This window comes from Panthera leo, chromosome C2, assembly GCF_018350215.1.
Source record: "Panthera leo isolate Ple1 chromosome C2, P.leo_Ple1_pat1.1, whole genome shotgun sequence".
Classification (NCBI taxonomy): Eukaryota; Metazoa; Chordata; class Mammalia; order Carnivora; family Felidae; genus Panthera; species Panthera leo.
Window position 1 is genome coordinate 28,307,609 of NC_056687.1, and position 17,946 is coordinate 28,325,554.

General features: G+C 34.2%; 1 protein-coding gene across 3 annotated transcripts in view; it reads left to right on the forward strand.

Moving 5' to 3' along the window:
• Positions 1–17,946, forward strand: part of NRIP1 (nuclear receptor interacting protein 1) — a 98,486-nt gene that overhangs the window by 34,359 nt on the left and 46,181 nt on the right. The window contains exons 3-4 of one of the 3 annotated variants that reach the window (XM_042954997.1): positions 1,032–1,190; positions 15,023–15,147. The gene's annotated coding sequence lies outside the window, so the exon portion shown is untranslated. The remainder of the gene's footprint in view (positions 1–1,031; positions 1,191–15,022; positions 15,148–17,946) is intronic. The other 2 variants (XM_042954998.1, XM_042954999.1) reach the window with 2 other exon arrangements.

A 17,946-nucleotide genomic window follows, 5' to 3' on the forward strand; every position in this document is an offset into this window, starting at 1 on the left:
CTGTTAGCCCTTTGACACAAACCATTACTGACCCACAACCTCTCTTCCCTTCCAACCTAGAATTACTTCAAAGAGGAAGGGGAACATGTGAGATCAACTAGAAGCTAAATTTCCAGTGTATATACACACACAAAGGAAGTGTAGTTATTTATGTTTAATCCATCATGTCCTGATTTTGTTTGGCCTTGGGACCTTCCACCTCCCCCTTACCACCTACCATCCCCTCTCCCTCCTTCCCTTTCTTCCTTCCTTTGGATAAGTACTGATAGTTCTGCAGATCCTTGTTAGGCATATGGTGGTTTAGAGCACATTTTACTATTTAGATTATTTCAAAGCTCTATATTTGGATTGCCTTTGCTTTGGTCATATGTTTATTTTCAACTCTTAATTAAGAACACACTGTTTATAAATTAATTCCTGTGAGAAAATATGACTCATGTTGGGAGATCTTGTTTTATTGTCATATGACATGTTCTGTAAGGCATGCAGCTTAATAGAAAGCGGGGGGGCACCTGACATCCATCTTCATTTTAGTTTGACTTAACACATTGCAGGAAACCGTGTGACTATTTGTAATTTTTTTTTTTTTAGTGTTTATTTATTTTTGAGAGACAGAGACAGCATGAGCGGGAGAGGGCAGAGAGAGAGAGGGAGACCCAGAATATGAAGCAGGCTCCAGGCTCTGAGCTGTCCGCCCAGAGCCTGACGTGGGGCTCAAACTCACGGACCGCGAGATCATGACCTGAGCCGAAGTCAGACGCTCAACCGACTGAGCCACCCAGGCGCCCCCTATTTGAAATTTTTTTTGTGTTAATTAAAATATAAGTAATAGAAGACATTACCAAAATAACTTAAACAGTAGGGGATATATCATCCTACCCAACATGAACAGGTGGGTAATTAATTGTCCTAGTGGTGTTATCAGGAACCCACATGGTATTTTCCATTTTTCTATACTGTTGCCTTGAGTGTTTTGGCAAACTTTGGTTAAGATGGACATTTTTCCATGCTACTTTTTTTTTTTTTTTAAGTGAGAAAAACATTTCCAAGTAAACTTCATCGGCCATAATTGCATCATATGCCTGTGCTTAAACCCCTGATTGGCATAGTAAACATTACTTATCTAAGTGGCTTGACCTAATCAGGATTCACCTAAGAGGAAGAGGGTGAGTGTTCTGCCAGCAAGTAAGGTAAGGGGACGTGTGTCTTTGAGAGGGCTCCTGAAGTGGATGACACAGCTAGGGAAGGTCACAGTTTTGTTAATTTTTTCAGCCTTCCTCATGAGATCACAAAATATAGCCAGTCACGCTTTGATTCATTCGATATATGTTTATTGAGTATCTACTGTATTCCATTTATTCTCTGTCCTAAGAGCAGTGAGCAAAAAGGGGAAAAATTGCTGCCCTCTTGAAGCTTACATTTAAGTGATGAGATAAACAGTGTAAAGCAGTTCAACTTCATGATATCTTACGAGCAGTACTGAGTAAAAACTGAACCGGAGAAGGGAACATGGAAGGTCTGGGGCAGGGGTGTATGACATTGTAGATTATGTCCAGAGAAGGTGTCGCCTAGAAGATGACTTTCATACAAAGGCGGAGATGGTGTGAGAGCCAGTGTACAGCTCTTTGGGGAGAAGAGTATTCTAGTCAAAGCCCCTGTGGGTGAACGAGGGAGAGTTACAGGAAGTGAGGTCAGAGTGGGGAACCGCTGCACACTTTTGAGCGAAGGACTGACTCAATAAAGCATTTTCATAGAATCACTTTGGCAGTTGTGTTGAATAGGCCAAAAGGCATTACAAACAGAAGCAGGGAAGCCAGTTAGGAAGCTATTGTAATAATCCAGGAGAAATGATGGTGATTTGAATGGGGGCAGTGAGTAGTTGGATTCTAGATATTTCCAAGGCAAAGCCTACAGGATTTGCTGATAAATTGGGTGGGGCCCATGAGAAGAGGAGAGGCATTTAGGATGGCAGCCAGGTTTTTGGCCTCAACAGTTAAAAGAATGGAGTTGATATTATCTGAGATTAGGAAGAACAGGGACTCAGTTATTGACATGTTAAATCTGAGATGTCAAATAAACAATTTATAGATGTCAAATGGAGATGTCAAATAAAAAATGGATATATACATATTTCTTGAAGAGGGATCAATACATATATTTTAGAAGTATGACATTGGCCATTAATAGTAGGGAATGGCTTTTAAAAGAATATAAATTTAAAAAGAAAACAATAAGGGGAGAATAAGAAATAGAGAAATAAAGTATATATGAGGACATATATTTTATATTTCATTGAACAAATACAAGGAAAAATTGGAAGTAATTTAAAAAAAATGTAATGTTTATTTAGTTTTGAGAGAGGCAGAAACAGAGCGTGAGTTGGGGAGGGTCAGAGAGAGAGGGAGTCACATAATCTGAAACAGGCTCCAGGCTCTGAGCTGTCAGCACAGAGCCCAACGCAGGGCTCGAACTCACGAATTGTGAGATCATGACCTGAGCTGAAGTCGGACGCCCAACCGATTGAGCCACTCAGGTGCCCTGGAAGTAATTTTAAAATAGAGATTCAAAGAAGCATTTATATACTGAGCATTTATTTAGTGCCCAGTGTATTCTAGTTTCAGAAACTGCATAACAAATATATTTATTCTTTCTATCAATACCTCATTTAGTTTTTGTTTGTTCCCTGTATAACATGATGCAACAGTCCGTCTAAAGGACGCATGTTGTTAACAAATAGGCTGTTGTCCCCACCCCAGCTTCCTCAGCCTGTTAAGTATTGTGCAGCCTGTTAAGTAATGTTCACGCATATCATTTAATAGTTATCTAAGCCAAGAGAAAGAATTGCCGTGATACACACACACACACACACACACACACACACACGCGTACACTATGTATCAAGACAAGTGACTTTTCTTTTGAAAAAGAATTAGTGCAAGATGCCTTTTAACCAGATTATTGTATTTGTTTGTGTTTAACAAGAATGCAGCACATAGCTAAGATTTTCAATCTGTATTGCATAAAATGCTGAGAAGCATCTTATAAAGTACCTTTTATATTATAGGTACTCAATAAATATTTCTAACTTATTTTTAAACTTTTAAAAATATTTTACTGCATGAGGTAGGTGTTGCTTGATAATACGTACCCTATGTTTAATGCAAGGTTGTGGAGAAAATTGAATTACCCTGGGTTTTGTCAGATAAAAGTACTACATAGTAAATATAAAGAGTTGTTTATTGGGCAAAAAAATTCTGCTCTTTAATGTGCATTAGGCTTTTCTGCCAATCAGGTGAATATGTGACCACTAACCTATACACCAATGCGGGGAAATATTTATAATTAAAGGGGAAATACTGTTTGTTCAGAATGAAGTATATTGAATTACTTCCGTTTGCCTATTTCTCGTGTTAAGTAATTTGTTGCAAAATGACCATCTCCCATAAGAGAGTTCTGCAAATTTGCAGTAATTAAGCTAGCATTTATACTAGTTTTGAGACCAGATTGATGATAGATAAGAATTAGGCTCATTTTTTGGTTGACCAAGCTCTAAGTTTTTACCTATACATCTGCTTCCCAGTTCTTTGGAGTGTATCTCTTTATATACTCCTTTGCTTTTTTTAAAAAGGAGAGTTAGGAAAATCTGTTGCCCAGCAATTAGCATTTGTTCATGGGTGCAACTTAAGATGCATACCTAACTAATATTCTTATCAAAGTAAAACTCTGATTTGCCACAATGTGGCGCTTATTTTTTATTATGCAAACAGGAATATATTAATATTATAAAGCATAATATTAAAATGATCTACCAGCCAACATGGAACTAGAGCTTTACTAATAAAGTTGCATCTATTAGCATATACCTCTTGCCTGTACCTCTGCTCTTACTGCTCTCCCTGACCCCCCAATCACTCTTCAATTTTTTTATCATTTACTTTTTAATAACACTGGTTTTAATCCACGGATCTTTAAGTAATATGCTGTTTAATTTTCCTTTTTTTTTTAAGTTTTATAAAAATGGTGGCATATGTAGTCTGAGATCTGCTTTTTTTTGCTCATTATGGTCTTTTAAAATTTATTTATTGTTGTGTGTAGTTGTAGTACATTTATTTCACTGCTGAGTAATATTTCATTGTATGAATTTATTTATTGTCTTAGCAGTAGACATCTGGATTGTTGCTGTTTCGTATTTTTTTTCTTGTTTGCTTGTCTTATTTATTTTTGGTGTATCTATATTGAAGTTGGTGTACATCTGTACATTGATATATATATACATCCGCACATACACACACACACACACACACACACACACACACACACACACACACAATGAATTGTTTATTGGGCAAAGAAATTCTGCTCTTTAGGATGGATTAGGCTTTTCTTATCATACTTCTGACCAATCAGGTGAATATGTGACCACTAGCCTTTATGACCAGTGAGGGGAAATGTTTATATTGAATTGTTTATATTGAATTGTTTATATTGAATTGTTTATATTGAATTACTTCCGTTTGCCTATGTCTCGTGTATATATGTAGCTATTGGATGCATTGCTAATGTCTGTATTCTTTTATATGTGTTCTGGTGCACATGTGTAAGACTCTAGAAAATATACCTAAGAGTAGAAGTGTAGAGAATCATGTGAGTATTGTATGAGTACATTATGCAATTATATGAGTCAATGCCAATTGTTTTCCAAAGTCATTGGACCAGTTTCCATACCACTAATAATATCACAGAAGCTCCCAGTGAACCAAATCATTGCTGAAACTTGGAAATCTCGGGCTACGTAATTTTTCTTAATATAGCAGCTACAAAATGGAATCTTATTGTGGTCTTAATTTGCCTTTCTGTGATTGCTAATGACGTTTGGAACATCTTTTCATGCGACTACTCACCATTGGTATTTTTCTTTCATGAATTGCTTGTGTATGTCTTCTGTGCATTATATACTTAAAACTATGCATTAAATATATTTATTTTTATATTTAAAAAATTTTAAATAACAGCACATGGAAAAGTTTTAAGTACAATAAAGGAGAAAATTTTTCCCCTGAAGATTTGATTTGATGCCTCATCACCCCTGAATAAATGAGTGTATATTTCCTACAAACAAGGACATTGTCCTATAAGACACAATAAAGCCATCAAAATCAGGAAATTAACATTGATGCATTACTACCATCTAATCCTCAGATCTCATTCAATTTTCACAAGTAGTCCCAATAATGTCCTTTATAGCAAAAGGATCTAGTTTAGAAGCACGCCTTGCATTTTACTTGTCACATCTTTTCAGTCTCCTTCAATCTGGAACAGTTCTTCAGTGTTTGTTTGACTTTCAAGACCTTGGCACTTTTCAAGACTATACTGTATTGGCCACTTATTTTGTAGAATGTCTCTTCTTTATGTTTGTCTGCAGTTTCCTAATGACTACATGCAAGTTATGAACACTTGGCAGGGATATCACAGACGTTATGGTCTGTCTTCTCTTTTTATCTTATCAAGTGGCACGTGATTTTCATTTTGACCCTTTACTATTTATATTAACTTGATTAAGATGGTGTCTGCCATGTTTCTTTCTGTAAAATTACTCATTTTCCCTTTGTGTTTAATAATTGTTTTGTGTGGAGATACTGTGAAACTGTGTGACTCTCTCCTTCCTGATCAAACTTTAATTAATTTCTCTGTATCAGTATAAGTTAATGATTCTGTATATTATTTCAATGAGCTATAATCAGTTACTATTGTTATTTTGATGCTCATCTTGCCCTGATTTAGCCAGTGGGATCCTTTTAAGTTGGCTTCTGTGTCCTTTTGACATGCCACTCATCAATCATGCTGCTGCTACTTCCAATTTCATTTCTTTCTATAACAATGAGATTAGTCTAAATTTATTTACTTATTAACCTAAATTTATTTACTTATTTGATCAGTCCCACTGTATGTGATGAACTTGCCATATTCCTTGGACCCTCTTCCCCAAATTCGGTTTGAGCTTTGAAGACCCTTCATGTGGAAGCCTTCCTCACCAGGTTTGGATTCCTACAGTATACAGCACAGTACATCTTTTAATGGGCACCTTCCTCCCCCTGATCAGGCATTGACATCTGCTGTTAGATCACTGCTGTACATGGTCCTGCTCAACCCACACTACTTTGCCAAAGCTTGAACTCTGACTCTCATGCCAATGGTTGTCTCCACTCTCCACAGGCACTGCCTCATCCTGTTCAGGCCCTCACACCCTTAATTAGGGATACTTTTTTACATTTTGCCTATTTTTAATTAAAATGCTGTAGGATACACACACAGACACACAGGCACACACACACATACATTCTGGGTACCAAAATTTTCTTTGTCCGTGTGCTTCGTGGTATTGTAATCTTACTTTTCCTTGTTGTATTTACAGATGAAAGGAAATTTTTAATTATAATATAGTTGAATTTATTAATCACATGCTTTATGGTTAACCCTTTCTGTGTCTTAAATTTTAAACTTTTTTTCATACTCTGAGTTCATAATGATAGTCTCTTATGTTTTATTTAAAAAAATAGTAAAGACTTGTCTTCTCTACCTAAAATTTTAATCTCTCTGGAATTTATTGTTTCTATATTATACAAGCGTGGTCTAGTTTCTTTTCCCCCCCAAATGAATAACCAATTCTCTCAGCACTGTTGAATGATTCCTCTTTTCTTCAATGATTTGCAGTGTGACTTTTGTCAAATATCGTTTTTTCTTATATGTGAAGGTCTGTTTCTTTTCCAACAGTTTGTTTCTTTTCCAGAAACACACTAATTTCATTAGGACAGCTTTATGATAGATCTCGGTATAGGCGGGGCCAGTTCCCTACTGGATTCTATTTCTGGTTGGATGGCTTGTCCATTTGGGCTTTGGTGCTCCACTGTGAATTTTAGAATCAACTTCTAAAACCTTTTGGATTTCAGTTGGCATTGCATTAAATATATTAGTCCAATTTGGGGAAAAAAATCGTCATTTTTTGATATAGAGTTTTTCTATCATACCATGAACGTGGTATGTCCTCTTATTTATTTAGCTTGTATTTAATGTCTCCCAATATATTTTCAAGTTACTTTTATTCTTAGATCTATTTTGTTGTTGGGTGTTTTTAAAATGTTATTTTCTGTTTGTTACTGGTTTGTAAAAATACGGTTGACTTTTAAAAAATGATTTATAATTAGCCACCATGAACTGAACACTAACATACCTGTTTAAATAAATGTTAGACATGCCCAAAAGTGAATAGCAAGAATAGAAATCTAGATTTTTACTCTGAAATTTCTTTTGATGTTTTAATAAATCCTAGGTTAATAGTCCTCTTTTAAATAGATTTATTGAAATACAGTTCACATACAATAAAATTTACCCATTTCAAGTGTTCTTTATAGTCACGCAGGTATGCGACCAGCACCACCATCCATCTGATTTATGGACATTTTCATGACCCTAATAAGAAACTCCATACCCACTAGCAGTCACTCCCCATTCCTGTCCTTCCTCACTCCCAGCCCTAGGCAACTAGTACGAATCTGTTTTCTGTTTCTGAATTTGCCTATTCTGGATATTTCACATGAATGGAATCATAATACATGGGTTTTTTTTTGTGACTGGCTTCTTTCACTCAGTGTAATAATTTTCAGGGTTCATCTGTGTTGTAGCATGTATCAATACTTCATCTTTTTTTGGGGGGGGCTGGGTAATATTCTATTGTATATATCATATTTTGTTTACCCATTCATTAGTTGATAGACACTTAGATTGTTTCCAGTTTTGGGTCATTATGAATCATGCTGTTATGAACATGCAGATACAGATATTTATATGGACATAAGTTTTCATTTCTCTTCTATTTATACCTAGGGGTTAGAATTTCTGGGTCATATGGTAATTCTATGTTTAACTTTTAAGGAACTGCCAAACTGTTCTCCTTAGCAGTTGTAGCATTTTACATTTCCACCAGCAGTATGAGAGAGATGAATAGTCCTCTTAAAACTGCTTTTGAATTCTCTAAAAAGTAATTGTTATACATTAGGCTTATCATTAATTATGATTATTATTTTAAATAAATGAGAAAAATGGCAATTTATTTTAATATCAGGTTCATTTTATGCATCTGTATAGAATGTATCCTTTTTACGATTATGGGTAGAATATATCCTTTTTATTTTTTACAGCCTTATTGAGGTATAGTTTCCATACCATACAGTTCACTCATTCTCATTGTTCAGTTTGGGGATTTTGAGTCAATTTATTTAGATGTGCAACCATCACCACAGTCTAGTTTTAGAACAGTTTCATCGTTCCAAAGGGTTCCTTCATGCTTGTTGCAGTTAATTTCTGTTCTCTTCTCCTGTCCCAGGAGATGATCTGCTTTCTTTCTCTGTAATTTTGGCTTTTTTAGACATTTTACATATAAATGGAACCATCCAAAAAACAGCTATAAATCCAGCTTCCTTCCCTGAGCATTATGTTTCTTAGGTTTATCCTTGTTGCATGAATTATTAATTTATTTCTTTTTTTGGTTGCTACTTTATGCTCATCCCTTCACCAGTTGATGAATATTTGGGTTGTTTACAGTTTGGGGCTATTATGATTGATGCTCCTCTGATCATTTGCATACAAATGCATATGTTTTCATTCCTCTTGGTTAGATATCCAGGAGTGAAATTGCTGGGTCATATGTTTAAGTATATGGGTATGTTTCACTTTTTAAGAAATTGCCGAGCTGTTTTCCAGAGTGGCTGTGCTATTTCACATTCTCATCAGCAATGTATGAGGATTTCACTTTCTCCCTATCCTCCCAACCTTTAGATTTTTCAGTTAAAAAAAAAAAAAAATTATAGCTATTTTAATGAGTTGTCTAGTGGAATTCCATCATGGTTTTATTTGCATTTCTCTATTAGGTAATGATGATGAACATCTTTTCGTATGTTTACTACACATTTATGTGTCTTTGGTGAGATGTCTTCAGATATTTAGCCCATTTAAAAAAAAATTGTTTTATTCTTCTTCAAGTCTTGAGGGTTTTAATATGTTAGATACCACTTCTTTATCATGTATATCATGTGTGATTTGCAAATATTTTTTCTTATTATGTGGTTTGTCTTTTATGTAAATTATATCTTTTGAAAATTTTTTTCAAGTCCCAATTGTCCATTTTTGGTTTGTTTGTTTTTTAATGGATCACACCTTTGTTGCCATGTTTAAGAATTTTTTCCCTGACTTAAGGTCACAAGACTTTTTCCTGTGCCTCTTAGAAGTTTTGTAGTTTTAGTTCTTATAATTCGATTTCAAGTTCTGATTTTTGTATGTTGTGAAAGATTTACACTTATTTGTCTTTTTATTGTTGTGTATGATTTTTCACCTGTTCCAGCATCATATATTAAAAAGACTATTCTTTCCTCATTGAAACACTATGGCACGTTTGTTAGATTCAAATGACCATGAATGTGAGAGTTTATTCTGGGCTCTATCCTATTTCATTATCTGTATGTCTATCTTTATGCCAATATCACACTGTGTTGGTTATTACAGCTTTATAGTAAGTTTTAAAGTTAGGTAGTATAAGTCCTAAAGCTTTAGTCTTCTTTTTCAAAATTGTTTTGCATATTCTCAATCCTTTATACTTTCATATGTATATCAGAATCAATTTCTACAAAAAAGAAAGCATGGTAGAAATTGATAGATTTATTTTTTTATTTTAATTCCAGTGTAGTTAACATACAGTGTTATATTCGTTTTAAGTGTACAATGTAGTGATTCAACAATTCTGTGTATAACCCCATGTTTATCACAAGTCTGCTCCTTCATCCCCATCACCTATTTCACACCCCTCCCGCCCCCCCCCCCCCATTGACCTCCGCTCTGGTAACCATCAATTTGTTCTCAATAGTTAAGAGTTTGTTTCTTCGTTTCTTTCTCTCTCTTTCTCTCTCTCTCTCTCTCTCTCCCTCCCTCCCCCTCTTTCTTTTTATCCCCTTGCTCATTTGTTTTGTTTCTTAAATTCCACACGAGTGAAATCATGTGGTATTTGTCTTTCTCTGACCAGCTTATCTTACTTAGCATTATACTCTCTGGCTCCATCCATGTCATTGCAAATGGCAAGATTTCACTTTTTTTTTTTTTTTTTTTTTTTTATAGCCAAATAATATTGCATTGTATATAGACAACACATCTTTTTATCCATTCATCTATTGATGGACATTGGGCTGCTTCCATAATTTGACGATTTTAATGCTGCTGTAAACATAGGGGTGCATGTATCCCTTTAATTAGTACTTTTGTATTTTGGAGGTAAAACCCAGTAGCATAATTACTGGGTTGTAGGATAGTTCTATTTTTAACTTTTTGAGGAACATCCATACTGTATTCCAGCGTGGCTGCACCAGTTTGATTCTCACCAGTAGTGAAAGAGGGTTCCTTTTTCTCCATATCCTCCCCAACACTTGTTGTTTCTTGTGTTTTTTTTAATGTTCTTTATTTACTTACTGAGAGAAAGAGAGAGAGCATGAGGAGAGAGGGGGCAGCAAGAGAGAGGGAGACAGATGATCTAAAGTGGGCTCTGAGCTGATAGCAGCAAGCCCACTGTGGGGCTTGAACCCATAAACACGAGATCGTGACCTAAGCCAAAGTCAGCCACTTAACCAACTGAATCACACAGACACCCATCTTATGTTTTTGATTTTAGCCGTTCTTAGAGGTGTGAGGGGATATCTTATTGTGGTTTTGACTTGCATTTCCCTGATGATGAGTGATGTTGAGCATCTTTTCATGTGTCTGTTGGCCAGCTGCATGTCTTGTTTGGGGAAATGTCTGTTTATTTCTTCTGCCTATTTTTTAATTGGATTATTCATTTTGTGGGGGGGGGGTGTTGATTTGTAGAATTGCTATCTTAACAACATTGTCTTCTAATCCATGAACATAGAATGTATCTTTGTTTATTTAGATCTTTAATTTCTCGTAACGTTTTCTAGTTTTTCAGTGCACAGGTGTTGCACTTCTTTTGTTAAATTTCTCCTAAGTCTCTTTTTGCTCTTTTTGCTGCTATTGTGAGTGGAACTTTAAAAATTTAATTTTTGGATTATTTATTTTTAGTACATAGAAATGCAATTAATTCTTACATTTGGATCTCATACCCTACAACCTTTCGACATATTCTTAGTAGTTTTTTTTTTTTTTGTAGATTTCTTATCTACATACAAGGTAATGTTGCCTGCAAATAGAGAGTTTTAACTTTTTCTTTTCCTGTCTATGTGTCTTTAAATTTCTGGCCTGATTGCAATGAGTAAAGTCTCAGAGTGGTATCTAGAGCAAACGTCTTACCTCTTTACCAGCGTGATAGGGCAAAGCATTCAGTCTTTCACTATTAATTATGGTGTTAGTTGTAGATATTTGTCTCAAAAAGGAAGGGTTGTTTTCACACTGAAACAATCAATTAATGTAATATAGCTTAATATAACGTAGTAATCCATTAATGATAGAATAAAGGATAAGAACCCCATTAGGCATCTCAGTAGATGCAGATAAAAGAAAACAAGGAAACAGAAAACAAAATAAAGAGTTTAAACAAAGTAAGAGGTAGAGAGGAAGCTACTTTCCATAAAGTGATAAGGAGAAGCTTCTCTGAGGAAATGACATTTAAACTGATATCTAAACAACCTGAAGGTCCTAATCATGCAAATAACACAGTGAAGAGTAGTTTTGCACTAGGAATCTTGTTCCCTTTGTAATTCCAACACCTAGCACAGTCCCTAGCCCCTAGAATTTGTTCAACTTAACAGATAGTTTAGAACCTTGCTTTCTTAGCATCACATACATTCCTTTTACCATCTTTATCATTAAATATTATTTGAAATAATATATTTTGATGATTGCATAATATTCTACAGAAATACTTCTTTTCTACAATTCTAACAAAGTTATTTAAATGTTTTCTTATTCATAGAAATGCTTCCTATCTTCATAGTTCAAAACACCTGGCACATTCAGTTTCACTGACTTGGACTTAAGACTGAATTACTCATCTATTGATATAAGACAGTTTTAATCTGTGAGAGGTGTTTCTTTTATATTATCTTTTGCTAATTTTTATTTAAATACTTATATATCTTTCACATGATCATGTTAGCTCAAAGGGGTTAAAACAATGCTTTAATAGAGACCAGCCATTAAACATTAATACAAACTATTCTAGAATGTGGCACCGTATCAGACACAGATTGTGAGCTCTGGATATTTTTTACTCTTTACATGGAAAATGTAGTCATGAACTTCATATACCATTCTCCAGTGTTTTTGCCCTACTTGAATTGAAACCATTGTAGGTGGGTTACACAAGAGAAAAGTCAGATTTATGTTCCAGAGAACTGCCAAGGCCCCATCTTGGTTCCAAGTAGAATATACCAGAGTTTGAATTCCACTTTAAGCTTTTACTGGTTTTATGATTTGGGGTAACTTAAACTTAGTTTCCTCCTCTATAAAGTGGGGTTGATAACAGTTCTCTCATAAGGTTGTTTTAAAGATGGTATATAGAGAGAGGTTAGTGGAGTCCTGATACACAATAAGTGTCCAGAAAACAAGAGCTTTTTAGTCTCTCGTAGTCATGGGGCTGATGGTTGGAGTAGTAACTACAAGGGTTTCTTATGCTTCAAGACCTCATCAGCAGATGCTGACCAACCTGTTCATAATGTGCCTCTGAAGATGTTTACTGATACTTTAGTGAGGAGTTGGTCATTTTCTTCACTGAATATAATATACTTGGGGTTGTTCGGAGACTATTTCTTGTCTGCACATGTACCAAAAGAGATTTGGACCAAAAGGTGGTATTTTAAAGTACCGTTAAGTTAGATCTTTTGACATCAAACTTGTAAGTCACTATTTGCAGCATTCATAAATGTAGTTATGGGTTCTACTTTTTTTTTTTTCCAAGAAGGAAAGAAATGCAACTGAAAACTGAGTAATCAAATTCTTGAATTTCAGTGCTTTAGTAGGTAATGTTGACCAGGGACAAGATGAGGTTGCCTGGGTATAGCTTCTGAGGTTGGGCCTGGGAATTTAGGACGTCCCTAAGGCCCCTAGCATATTCAAATGAGAATACTAATATAGTAGCAAATATGGGTATTTTTAAATTCACGTGTAAATCACTGCCTTCTAGTTATACATAATCAGAAGTGTTTGTCCCCTATTCCTCTTAGAATTCGTACCAGAATTGATAGTTAAGACTCCATTTAAATCCAAGACCTGTAATATTGGGACATGACATTTACCTAGTCTTGCTCATTGTCTGTTTCCTCTTCTATAAAATGGGATAATGCCTTCTCTGCTTGTTTCACTGAGTTATGAAGATCAAATGAGGTCATGCCCATAAAAGAGCTTTATAACTGGTAAATCACTTGGCTACTAATTATTACTCCAGTTCATCCTGTCAGACCTGCCCTTTTCTCACTACTGTTGGCTAGGTCACTGGTGGAGGTGACGTGATAGCTCAAAACTCTGTAATGTACACCCCCTCTGAGGAGTATTTTACTTGTACAAGTTTTACTTGTACTAGGGAGTGGACACTTGTAGACTGCTGCTGTTTTCATCCTTGAATTTGTTTTATTGATTACCAAAGTAATACATGTTTGTTATAAAGAAACTAGGAAATATAAATCAGCAAAAAAGGAAAAATAAAAATTATCTCTAAATGAAATAATTGCTGCATTTATTTTCATATACTTTTGAAACACATTCAGTTTACTGAACATAATGCTGTGTTTCCTATTTTTATCACTTACTATGTAATAAGTTATATATGATGATATACTATAATTTTTTATGTAGTATTTTAGTGTATACATAGTATCTCACCATGTAATATACGAAAATTTCCCAGACTTTTTATTTGGAGATTCAATGGCTGTTTTCAATGGTTTCTACTATTATAAATAACGTATATTATGACATCCTTATGGCCAAATACTTGTATAAATTCTCATTAGGATAAATCCTTGACTTGGAATTGCTACATCAAGGAGCATACAACATTTTAAGAAATTTAATTTTTTATAGCTTTATTGAGTTATAATTGACATCCAATAAACTGCACGTATTTAAGGTTTACAGTTTGATCAATTTTGACATATGTACATATGCATGATACCGTCTCTCCGCAATTAAGGTAGTGTCCTTTTGTAATCCCTCCTTCCTGTACCTTCCCACCCCTGTATCCCCAGGTAACCACTGAAATGTTTTCTCTCCCTCTTGATTACTTTGCATTTTCTACAGTTTTATGCAAATGGAATTACACCCTATGTTTTCCTTTTTGTCTGACTTCTTGCACTCAACATGATTATTTTGAAACTCATCCCAGCTGTTGCTTATATCAATAGTGCATCCTTTTTTGTTGCTGAGTAGTAAATGTTTCATTGTATAGGCATACCGAAATTTATTTACCTACTGATAGGCATTTGAGTTGTTTCCAACAACTTTATTTAAAATAAAGTTGCTTTGAAGATTGGGGCACAAGTCTGTCTATGAACATAAGTCATTTGATATTTATTACAAATTTTGTGCTAGGAAGGTTACATAAATAGTATTTTGTAACAGAAAAAGCTTAATATGAGAAAAAACTATATATATTTTTTCTTTTTATTTTTCTGTTTTGAAAATACACCTTTGGAAGGATTTAGAATTTTTAGTTGTAACTTAATTGAATTGATTTGACTGAAATTTAAAATTAACAGAGGTTATAAGTATATCCAAAACAATTATAAACCTTTTCACAGTTTGTTTTCTTGAAGCATCTACTTTTATCAAATGTACTGTCTAGAAAGCAAAGATATGTTGCTCTCCTTTAATGAATGATTCATATTTCATAAAACCATATTTCTCTCTTAAATGCCTATTTCTACATGGAACTTGAACAAGAAAAGATACTGGGAAAAGTTTACAGAACTTCACACAAGATATTCCAGAATCTGGTTTGGAATAGATGCAAAACTATCTTTTTCCTTTTCCTCAGATGCACATGAGACTGAAGGAGGAACAGGGAATCTGAAGACTCCAGATGACAGGAGAGCTACTTTTCAACAGCCTTCTCGATTTCCTTTCTCAGAAAGTAGATACAAACCTTGTTGGAGACAGATGGTGAGAATATTTTTCCTGCATTCTTAAGGCTTAATCAATGTAATTTTAATATATTTTGGACCATAATTTCTTAGTTATAAATTAGCTCGTAGTCACCAGATTTATATTTTGCGTTATATCTGTGCAAATTATTTCATTAGGCACAGTGTGGTTTAAAACAAAACAGTGAATAAGATACAGTCTAAGGAGCTTACAGCGAAAGGAGATAAATAAATTTTATCAAACAGTAGAAAGAAGTTAAATGCCCTAAGAAAGACACGAGAGATTCTGCAGAATTCAAAGGTATAGATTACTTCTGGAGAGGGATTGAGAAGCTTGAAATCAGAAATATTAGTTGTGCTGATGATAATTTGTTTTTACCAAAACCCAGAGAAAATGGACAGTTAATATAAAACCCGAAATAGCAATCTGATTTCAGATAAAAAGTTAATTATTGTTTTGAGGAAAAATAGAAGCATGTTTGGTTATTGTGGTTTTATCACAATCTGAGTCAATGATTACTTTTTGAATTATATAAAATGGTTACCTCTTACAAGGCAAATAGTATATTAGCATTTCTGAGATGTGATAAAATAATCTGATTAAGTTACCACAAGTAGGTGGGCAGTACGACAGAAAGAGATGGGCAAGTGGTTAATTCTACTTGGATTAGCACTCCTGTTATCTCGTATAGCTACAGCCTAAATGAATTTGTCATGTCTTAAGCTCTAGCACTTTGCGCTGCTTACGCCTGGACAGAAGCACTTCGACTAAACTGGGAAAGGACATAGTGATGAATTATTGTGCTCATAATTAGTTGTGAAGAGTTCACTTTCAATTAGCTAGCTGAAAATTCTTGTTAGAAGAAAACAGATAGGAAATCCTAAAATTCACGGTATTTTAATGGACCCTGATGTTTCGAAAGGGGGATGGAACTTTGAGCCAGACTTTTTTCCTTATTTTACGTGTGAGATGGTGGGCACAGTGCTAATACGAATTCCTGTTTCCTGACTATTCTGAGTATATTCAGAAAACCCAGGGATTAAGTTATTTAATTATTCTTCTTATTTTTTTGTTTTAATCATTCTCTTTGTTCTTTCTTGTAATTTAAGTAGGAAAATCTTTAAACCATTGTATTTGTCAAATAAAAGGACTATACAGTTACTAATAATTTTTTGGTTTGGTAGTCATTCCTCACATATTCTTATATTATTTTTTCCTCTAAATTGAGATTTTAAATCGACCAGAGTTTTATTTGTTAAATGCTAAGAGTTCTTTCATTCAGGTATAATTATGTGTTAATGACTGATAGTCCAAAATCTGCTTTTATTATTTGATGAGCATAGTTGTTACTGCGCTCTAATTCTCAACTTTTAATTTTGTTAAAATGAAAATTATAATCATGCATATTCTTGTGACCCACAAGATATAATTAGTTTGTTGTTCTTAATTTGTCAACGCCCTTGTTTTACCAAGTAACCAACAACCACTTATGACAGTTGGATAAATAAATCATAGATAGCCAGCTGGCAAATTTACATAGCCAAAAAGTTGTCCTTGAAAAATGATCAAATTTAGATCTTTTCTCCCAGATAGAAAAGACAGACTATTTTGAATGTACAATGAATAGTTTGAAAGCATATAAAAATGAGCTATTAGTGATGATCACTTATGTACATTTAAATTTTTTCAAGATTTAAAAATGAATATATGTTCAATATGTGTTTTTTAAAATATGTTTTGTTAAACAATTCTTTGTTTTGAACTAGAGGTCCATGGTCAAATAAATTTGGAGAAGTTGTCATAATATATCTTTTCAGTAGGCATTCTGTTAGTCAGCCGTTGGATTCTTAGTTTCCAAAGGAGGATTTTTATATATCTCAGAAGACTAGTATTCAATAGAATACAGTTGAAGAGTGTGAATTAATATATTCCATGAGGTTTTACTATAATCTGTCCATTATACAGCTACCCTCCAGAAACAGGTATGTCATATTTTTAAGTAGAGTAATGTTCTTGAGAATGGGAGGCCAAAGAGGGTGATAAGGAAAAAGGAAAAGAATTTGATTCAATGAATATTGCAAATCATATAAAGTATGAAGTGTTTATAAAGCTTCTCTGTGCCTTAGGCCAGATTTCCTTTCCTCACTTGTCAGCTCTGTCTTTTGGAAAACAAAAAACAAAAAACAAAAACTTATCCCATATAAATTACAAAATAAAATCACCTTCTTTAATGTTTTATAGGACTCCATATACTTTCTGTGCTCTTTTTATTTCAGAGTGCAACATTTATTAGCTAATTTTGGTAAGTGTTGGTAATACAAAAAATAGTGACCATCTCGGGTGGAATTAGATAATTGACCATAAATCAGTTTAGCTTCAAATACTCATTTTCTCACTAAGTGGAGTTTTTATTGTTATATCTTATGATTTCTCCCTGGGAAGAGTTCTTTAATGTATATATTTTTCTTCTAGTTCAATTAAATTGTTGATAACTATTTCAGTAGGTTTTCTGTCAGATATAGAAATGTCTGTATGAAGACACAAAAATGGCCAGTGATTCAGCTGGTTCTAACAGATTGGGTTACCAGGTTGGTAAGTCTAGTTGTCTACATGGAATGCCTTCCCCAAACTTTATAAAACATGCCTCATAGTAAGGTTTTTAATTTAAGAACTAACACTTTGAAAAAGTGTTTAAACTCCTACACAAGGTTTTCAGTTGATAACATGGTACTGGTGAAACCAAGATCAATCCAGAATCTAGGGGAGTTATTTTAGTTGGAATTAATTCCCATAAATTAACTTGGCTTTCTCAACTGA